This window comes from Anser brachyrhynchus (assembly GCF_964034855.1).
Source record: "Anser brachyrhynchus genome assembly, chromosome: 1".
Classification (NCBI taxonomy): Eukaryota; Metazoa; Chordata; class Aves; order Anseriformes; family Anatidae; genus Anser; species Anser brachyrhynchus.
In genome coordinates this window covers 41,281,104-41,290,419 of record NC_137694.1, presented here as the reverse complement: position 1 = coordinate 41,290,419, position 9,316 = coordinate 41,281,104, and the positions used below count along the sequence as shown (strand labels likewise).

The 9,316-nt window shown below is 47.0% G+C and overlaps 1 long non-coding RNA gene across 1 annotated transcript; it reads left to right on the top strand.

Annotated features, from left to right (window-relative positions):
- Window positions 1-328: 328 nt before the first annotated feature.
- On the top strand, window positions 329-3,545 carry LOC308188018. Its single transcript, XR_013945099.1, has 4 exons — window positions 329-934; window positions 1,066-1,451; window positions 2,107-2,341; window positions 3,205-3,545. It is a non-coding gene; the product is annotated as an uncharacterized lncRNA (long non-coding RNA).
- Window positions 3,546-9,316: the final 5,771 nt, after the last annotated feature.

Below are 9,316 nucleotides of genomic sequence, written 5' to 3'. Positions count from 1 at the left end.
CATAAACTTTACATAGACAAAAAAATCTAGACTCTGACTTTTAAGCTGATAAACAAAACCAATCAACCAAACACACAAACCAAACCAAACCAGAAAGTCTTGGAGTGCCTACATTGCTCACACAAAGCTTCCTTAAAGAGGGAAACAGGTACCCTGAAAGACCAATTCAGGTTGTAGGAGGACTAAATTGCATTCTGGAGCTCCTTGTCTACAGCAATAAGTGAGCTTAAGACAATGAGGCTCTTAATTCAGGCACCTTGTTAAATGCCTAAAATGAGCTGGGATGAATTTGGGCGAAAGCGTTCATGCCACTGCAACACCTGCAGACTCTGGTGAGGGTTGTTGCTGTGCTTCTACCCGGAGAAAGGCTAGCTCATCATTTTCCCACGAGCCTTTGATCTCATCCCAGTGGCTCAGCTGAAGTCACTAATACCCAAAAGCCCAAAGCATTCCCTTTTCTTTTCAATTTAGAAAGAGAGTGGGTGGATAGATGAATATACCAAAAGAGTTTAGGGAAACCAGAGAAAGAGAGGGAATATAATTTCAAAACCCTGCTCTCAGCAAGGTATGTGCTTCTTTCTCCTCTTACATGTTTTAGAAGAGAGTATCAGACTTCTGCTATTGCTCTAAAGTCTGAGCGTTTAAACAGACATGCTGTCCTCTTGCCTGAGGACAGCTGCAATGCACAAAGTGCATTTTAAGAAATCATTACTTTTATTAACTGCAATAATACGGGGCTGTAATGAAAACAAGTAAAGACTATTGCCCAGTCCATCCCACCTATCAAAATTCAAAGCAACAAGCATCACTTTGCTAAGGTATAAAGTCAATAACTTAAGCCAGCCAGAAAGAGCCAGGGTAGGAGTATGACTGACCAAACTCCCAGCTTTCACACACCACATTCCTGACCTTCTGCCCACCTGATGATTTCATGGTAAGTGTTCTTGTCTGGGGAGGGAAAAGATGCTTTGTGAACATCTTTATGCTTTATGAACATGTATTGTCTCAAGTTCATACTGATATAGAGAGAGAGATCAGCAGAATCTTTCATCCATACTTTCTCAGGAAACAAACAAAACAAAACATTAAGTTATTAAGAGACTGAACTGCTGTTGAAATTGAAGCCATGGGATCATGGAAATGTTGGTTGGAAAGCACCTTCAAAGGCCATCTAGTCCCACCTCCTGCTCAAAGCAGGACAGTTTTGGATCCCAAGGATGAAGATTTGACAACGTTTCTGGGCATCCTGCTCCAGCATGGCACTACTCTCCTTGTGAGAAGTCCTTCCCCACCACCAACTCCAACCTCCAAAGGCTCAGTTTGTGGACTTTGTTCCTTGGTACACCATCAGATGTTGCTGAGGAAATTTTGGCTGTCGTCTTTGTAACTGCTCTTCCAGTAGCTGAAGTCTGCCTCTAGATCACTCCCCAGCCTTCTCATCTGCAGACTCAGTAAGCCCATCTCTCCCAGCCTCTCTTTGCCCTTGCCCACCGTAGCAGCCCCTTGTTGGATCACTCCCAGTTTCTCCACATCTTTCCTGAGCAGAGGGTCCCAGATGGACACAGTATCTCAGCTACAGCCTCACAAGTGCTACGTAAAGGGGAGTATTGCCTTCCCTAAATCTGCTGGCAGTGTCCCTCATAATGTAGCCCAGTATGTGGGTTGTCTTATTGGCAGGAAAATGTCCTGTCAGCACTCATCCATCACAGACACAGACATTTTTAGCATGGCTACTACTAACCTGGACTGATGCATGGGGTTATTCTGCCACAGGTGCAAAACTTTGCATTTCTCCTTTTTAAACCACTAAAGCTCTTTAGGTTAGCCCAGTCCTCATGTCTTGGACTGAAGGTTAATTTTGTGTTATCAATCAGGTTGTTGATGAAGATGTTAAATTCCCGTAGTACTCCTCTCATAAATGGCCACCAACTGGATATGAGTTACACTTTGAGCCCAAAGCTTCAGCTGCTTTTCAATCCACCTAACAGTAGTTTCTCCAGCCCATCTTTCTTTGGTTTCCAAATTACAATTCTGTGAGTGATGGCACCAAAATTATTAACAAAGTCAATGTGTATTGCATTTGTGTCTCTCACATTTTCCACACAGCTATTCAACACATTCGATCCATGTTGACTATTTCTCATAACCTTCTTATCCATCCTGTCTGTGAGTGGATCCCCAGAAGACATGTGCCATGATCTTTCCAAGAACTACGGCGAAGCTGGCTAGCCTTCACTGCAGTGAAGTTGCCTGGGCCCTCCCTTTTGCACTTCTTAAGGACTTACTGCTAGCCTTTTTCCTGTTGCCACGGACCTCTCCTAACCACCATGATTTTTCAGAGGTAACAGACAGAACACTAGGAAATCACATAAGCCAATTCTCTCAGCTCACTTGGGAAAATATCATCCAAACTCGACATGAGCCAGCAATGTGTGCTTGCAGCCCAGAAAGCCAATCGTATCCTGGGCTGCACCAAAAGCAGCGTGGGCAGCAGGGCAAGGGAGGGGATTGTCCCCCTCTGCTCTGCTCTCCTGAGACCCCACCTGGAGCCTGCATTCAGCTCTGGGGCCTCCAGCACAAGAAGGACGTGGATGTATTGGAGAGAGTCCAGAGAAGGGCCACGAGGCTGATTAGGGGTCTGGAGCACTTCTCCTTATGGGGACAGACTGAGGGATTTGGGATTGTTCAGCCTGGAGAAGAGAAGGCTCTGGGGAGACCTTACAGCAGCCTTCCAGTACCTAAAGGGGGCCTGCAGGGAAGCTGGGGAGGGACTCTTTTAGGGTGTGTAGTGATAGGACAAGGGGTAATGGCTTTAAACTAAAAGAGGGTAAATTTAGATTAGATATTAGGAAGAAATTCTCCACTCAGAGGGTGGTGAGACCCTGGCACAGGCTGCCCAGAGCAGCTGTGGATGCCCCATCCCTGGAGGTGCTCAAGGCCAGGCTGGATGGGGCTTTGGGCAGCCTGGTCTGGTGGGAGGTGTCCCTGCCCATGGCAGGGGGGTGGAACTGGGCAGTCTTTAAGGTCCCTTCCCACCCAAACCACTCTGTCAATACATGAATTCTTGCTATCCTTAAGATTCCTCACTAATATTAGCTCCAGGGCTTTGACCTTCCTGACCTTCTTGAAACCAATTGTCTCATACAACCTCTTTGCTGCCCATACTTGTATTAATGCCTGGTATTCTCCTTTTTTGTGTTACAGCTCATCAGGTAACTCTCTTGCTCACTGAACCTGAAGCTGCCATCCACAGGTACATTTGCTCCCAATTCTTCCCTTCCTGGAAACAGCACAGAAAAAGAGCATTGCCCAAGTGGATATTTTCAGAGTTTACATTAGAAAATGGTTACTGACAGGTTGGGATCTGCTAAGTAACCCTTCCAAAATTCCCCCTGTAAACTCAACTACACGGTCTTCAGGAGTTCATGAACTAGAAAGGTTTCTTAACATTCCTCCTAGATGCTAAGATATGGAACCACTTTTAAAATATATCATTTTTTAATAGCATACATAATCTGTTTGTTATCTAAATACATCCGTTCTACTTCCACGCATATAATGAATTTGGTTCTATATCGGGCTGCTTCCTTCTGTCTTCTGCTGCTATCTGAAGAAACTTGATTTGATGCTTCCTCTACAAAGCTCACTTTTGCATAATGAAGAGAACAACAAAGATGAACCATAGCACAGTCAGGGGCTTAGACGATGAAGTTCTGGTTTATTTTTAGAGCAAAGCTAGAGTATAGAGTCCTGTACAGACTTAACATTGAGATCTTACTGCACTGCAGCTTCTGGGGCCTTGCGCTTTCTGTAGTCTTTTCCACTTGTGCAAAGTTAACAACAGTAATAACAACAAAAGTGAAAAAGCTGGCAAACCCAAAAAGTCATTGCATTTCTTTATTCATTTTGGTGTCCCCCTGATTTCAAGCACTGGGGTAGTGCAGACTCAGGCCTCTTATACTGTATTAAACTGTATCCTTAAAAGGATGCATATAAGAATGTATGCATTTTCTTGCAATATGTACAAGAAAAAAAAATCTCTGATGTAAAAGGAGCCAGAACTTACCCTCTCTTGGGAGGAGAAGGCCACAGTCAGCCAGGCTTGCTGTGCAAAGACTTGATGTGGTACTAAACCAGATGCAGCAGGGAGGTTCGTGTGTCAGGGAGCTGAGTTCTACCAGCACTGGAAACTATCAGTGTCTTAGCAGTGTCCATGTCCTACTGTTCAGGTTTTTCAGTCTTTCATTTCCCCCAGATCTATACATATATATATATATTATTATTATTATTATTATTTTTGCTGGGAGAGCTTCTCAAATAAAGGTCTGGCAATACTTAGTCTCTGCCCTGTCATCCTCCCCCTTCCCAAAAGCATATGCTTTAGCCAGAAAAATGGTTGAGTATAAAATGAGTAGAGGAGAAATAAGGGCTCTGCCTCTGCTTCTATCTGCTCAAGTGGTTACTTGTTCAGCAAGAACAAACTCTTTTTGTCCTTCTTGTATCATGCATCTCAGGTCAGGAAGATGAGAATCCTGTTACCCTTAGAAGCAGGGTCTCCTGCAGCCTTACCAGCTTTCAGAATCCTGTTTCCATCTCTTAAATCACACCGAGTGACTTAAACAGAGCCGTGTTTGTTGGCCTCCTTCCTTATCTTACACATACAGAGTTCTGTAACTCCTTTCAGAAGGACTTCTGAGGTTTTCTCCAGCACTTTGGGTATCAAGTTATCCATTAACACCGTCTCTGCTGTCTGAGGTCTAAGTGCCCAATGGTAATACTTAGCACCAGTTCTCCAGCCTCTCTTGCTAACCAGGATGTTTATTTTCCGTAAGAGCCTTACGAGTTTAAGCTCCTCACTGGATTTTGCATTTGCCTAGTGAATGTAAATTCCCTCCCCCTGGCACCTGGTAGCCTCTAACAAGGTAAGCCCTTGTTACAGGGTATCTGGTTCCCAAGAAAAGATGAAATCTCATCTCCCTGAGACCTCTTTGGCTTTCACCCTGTGCTGGCCCCAGGAACCCGTCAATGTGGGTGTCTTTTGCAGTGCCTTGGGGGTGCTCAGTTTGAAGAAATCATCGGTACCGTTTAGCTCAGTCTGTGGGAGCCAGCTGGTCATGATTTGCGCCAAGTGGCTTTTTAGTAACATTTACTGCTCTTGGCATGGTTTTTATGAGGACTTATCAATAACAGGGATTAGCCCTGATTTGAGCACTCGGAGACCAGACACTAGTACAGGCACACCAGTGCACACCAGGAACCAGCTCCTTGTGCACCCAAACCTTTCCCCATTTGGAAGCGCAGCGTGCTCTGCCACTGAAAGCTGCTGCTGCCTGCAGCTGTGCTCGGGCTTCGACCACAGCAGCCAGCATCCACCGGCAGGTGTGTTACACCTTCAGAGTGGATAATGCAGCCTCTAAGGCTTCTGCTCCTCAGTTTGCACAGGAACAGCAGATGCTCCTGGTTCGATCCCCCACGCAGATGCCAAGAGCTGGAAAGGGGCTCTGTTGCTGTTGTACTTTGTATATGCTGTGCTGGCAAGAGCACTTTTTGTTAGCATGACTGCATCTACGCTACGGCTTTTGCTGGCACGGATACGCTGTACTGAAACACATGCCTCTACCCCAGCCAACATTCCTGCTGCAGCCAGCATTTCCAGTGTAAGCCTCACTGGAGAGCTGGGCAGGCTGGGGTTGTACGCGGCCCGCAGCGTCTGTCTGCTCTAGGGTGAATTGTCTGCCCTGGGGCATCGTGTTCCAGCAGTGCCTCGCCTGCAATGCCTACCCAGGCCTGGAAACGTTTCCCATTTTTCAGTCTAAAGAAGCTGTCTCAGAGCGATGGTAGTACATGGTTACATATACATATACATATGAGTATACATATACATATGTATACATATACATATACATATGAGTATACATATACATATGTATACATATACATATACATATGAGTATACACTCAGTACATGGTTACCTTTCCTGTGATTTCTGCCTCACCAGGAATTTTTCTTGGGCCTCAAAGAGCGTGGAAAGTGTGGAGCATAGCTGTTTTTAAAGCGAAACCACTCCAAAATACCCATCTTCAGCCAAACAATAGAGGTTTGGCACTATCCGTCGCAGTCTAGCCAGCTTTCAGCTCCCTCTGAGCATGCTCACCAGAAGTCACGCTGAGACAGCCACTGTCACATACAGCTAGGGAAAATGAGGTGCAGGGAGAAGCTCTGCCTCTCACCTCCCACTGATTCCCCCACAGTAAATCATTCTGGAAAATTAATTAAGGTTCTTTGTATCTTCAGTTCTATATTTGGCAATAACTCTTTACGCTTACACATTTTATAAGTGCCAAAGGGAAGAAAAATGCTATTAATTGTTACAAGTTATGTTGCAGAAAAGCTTTCTTCCCAGGGGAAAAAAAAAAAAAAAAAGGAAAGAAAAAGGAAAGAAAAAAAGGAAAGGAGGAGAGGAGAGGAGAGGAGAGGAGAGGAGAGGAGAGGAGAGGAGAGGAGAGGAGAGGAGAGGAGAGGAGAGGAGAGGAGAGGAGAGGAGAGGAGAGGAGAGGAGAGGAGAGGAGAGGAGAGGAGAGGAGAGGAGAGGAGAGGAGAGGAGAGGAGAGGAGAGGAGAGGAGAGGAGAGGAGAGGAGAGGAGAGGAGAGGAGAGGAGAGGAGAGGAGAGGAGAGGAGAGGAGAGGAGAGGAGAGGAGAGGAGAGGAGAGGAGAGGAGAGGAGAGGAAAGGAAAGGAAAGGAAAGGAAAGGAAAGGGACACTTACCTGAGCTTAATCAGGCTGTATCCTAGGGCTTGCCTTAACAGAAAGCATTCCTGAGATAAAGCAAATGTCATAACAAGATGAAATGTGATGAAATGTGTGGTTCAGTGCTGGTCATGGATGGTCAGTGTGAACAAGACCAGATATGTTGAGTTCAAGGACACCCGTCTGAGGGGTACCCACCTCAGAGGACAAGGACTAAGAGCAAGATCACTCCAAGAGCACACCCCTGGTACGGACTGTACCAGGCTGGGGAGTACACATCTTCAAAGGTCTCTAGCTGGCCCATGCATGCTGGCCAGACCAGGCTTCGATTTAGGCATTCCCCACGTGAGGAGAGTAATTTTGGTGGCCAGGAACCGGGCCTGGTGCAGGGGAGCAGTGGGAGCAGCTCTGGGGGCGCAGGCTGAGCTCTGAGTTATGCCTGTTGCTGCCTGAGGGCTAGCACAGAGACGCCAGCAGGCAAATTGTTGTACAGGCTCCTGGGAGAACCCCGTGTTGAGCAGGAAACTGAAGTGCTAAATGGCCGGGGAGAACGGAGGGGATCCATCCATTTAACACTCAGGATGTAAGGCAATAACCGACTTCAGACAGTTTTGCTTCACATCCCCAGGAGTCTGACAGTTTGTCTTATTGTATTGCCCCTCAGTCCCTGCCCAGGGACAGTGTGCATGCCAAAGTTCACCTGCTCCTGGCTGGGATCTCGCCTTCTCCGCAGAACCTGGAGCTGTGGGCTGCTGCACGGGGAGCACGGCCTCCAGCAGCCTCTGCTGCGCTGCCAGACAGACCTGAAGCCACGAAGGGAGCTGCTGCTGCTGCAGTGTCCAGCTTGCAGCTGGCTGCCTCCCAGGGAGGAATTTACAGCCCTTAACTAAGCAAACCTTGAACGGTAAGAGGCAGAAACCCGAGCTGGCCAAAAGGAAATGCTGAGGGGAAGTGCATAAAGTAACCTCAGCCCTGCTCCTTGGGGCCTGGATGTCCTCCCACAGCTCCATGACCGGGCAGGGGGTGCTCGCCCCTCTCAGCCACGTTGCTCACGTTGCTCCTCATGGGTGAAGAGATGTGTATGTTTTTTTCCTTTTAGCTTTATGTAGTAAAGCATTGCCTGACTCAGCAGCAGAGACATCTGCTGTGTTCTTCTACCCTGTGCATACAGATAATGTGAACGGCTCAGGCTCAGCTTTCCCTCTATCAGAACAGCACCTTGCTTTTTCCCCATGCCAACCCTGAATTTCACAGGTATTTTGTCTGCACCTACTGCACACATCCTGACCTTGTCCTGCCTTGCCTTGTCCTGCCCTCCACCAGCTGCCAGGACCCTGGGTCCTCCTAACCCAGAGACCCCGGGAGCTCACTCAGCTGCCATTAGGACCTTGGCCCTCCCTGCTGTCCAGGAAAAATGGGTCTTACTCACCATTGTCCCAACAGGTTTCATGATTTCTTTCATTGCACTGGGCAATGAAGGGCAGGGTTTTGGTAGCCATGGCTGCAAGGGAGGTGGCCAGGAGCTGGTGCCAGCTGTTTTCCCAGCCAGTTTGCCCAGAGCCTCAGGCATTCAGGTTAAGGAAAGGGGCAGGAGATAGGAGAGGAGGCACAGGGGAGGCAGATAGCTGAGAGGAGGCAGAGGACACACATGGGGAGACATTGCTGGGACACAGCTGGAGATGCAGTCTTGGGAGGAGCACCATGTGCCAGAGGAGGTACCTCTGCGGGACCATGGCCATGGGTCACCGTGCAAAGAAATCAGTGTCCTGTGCTGCCTGCTGCCTCGCCAGAGGAGCTGGGAGGGACTGTGTGCGAGGGGTGGTGGAAACAAGGGGAGCTGAGTCTAGGGAGGGGGTGGAACGTTGCTTGGCTTAAGTTGAGTCTGGGGAATGGGAAGGAAAGGTTCCCTAAGTGTTCAACTGTCTTCTTTTTCATCAAAATAAGTGATTAAAATTTTATGTTAACTTGCAAAAAATATATATATATGAACTAAAATTTTCCAAGTCAAGATCATTTTGCCAGTGACACTCTTTGAAAGCTGCTTTTTTCATTAAACAGTAGTTTACAACTAGTCCCATCAGTCTATTTGGGACTCCAAAGTCCTTTGATGAGAGACCATGGTCTGAAAATAACACTGCTCTTTTATAAAGATATACTTCAAAAACAGCTACAAGTCCCTTATATGCCTCAGTTCCTGCAAAAATCCCTTTACCACTGTTGCCTAGTTGTGTTCTCTGCAGGTCTTTCAGTTTCTATGTCCATAAACGCTCCTCCTGAAAAGTACAGTTCATTTTCTCTGATAGCACATACTGCCTCATTCTCAACGTCTTGATGCACATTGCCTGGAATAAGCAAAACAAGGTTTCATATCAGAGGTTCTCAAAATGCAGCTGACGTGCATGCTCACCCATACACTCCCAGACTTGCACAGTGACTAAAATAGTCGTTTTTTTCCTATTTGTTTTTTAAACAACTGGCCAGTCAGCTACCCTGCATTTGGATAGGCAAAAAAATAAATTGTCCCCATGGGACATCTTTGCTGGCACCTTAAAGCTTGTTCTCTTCCG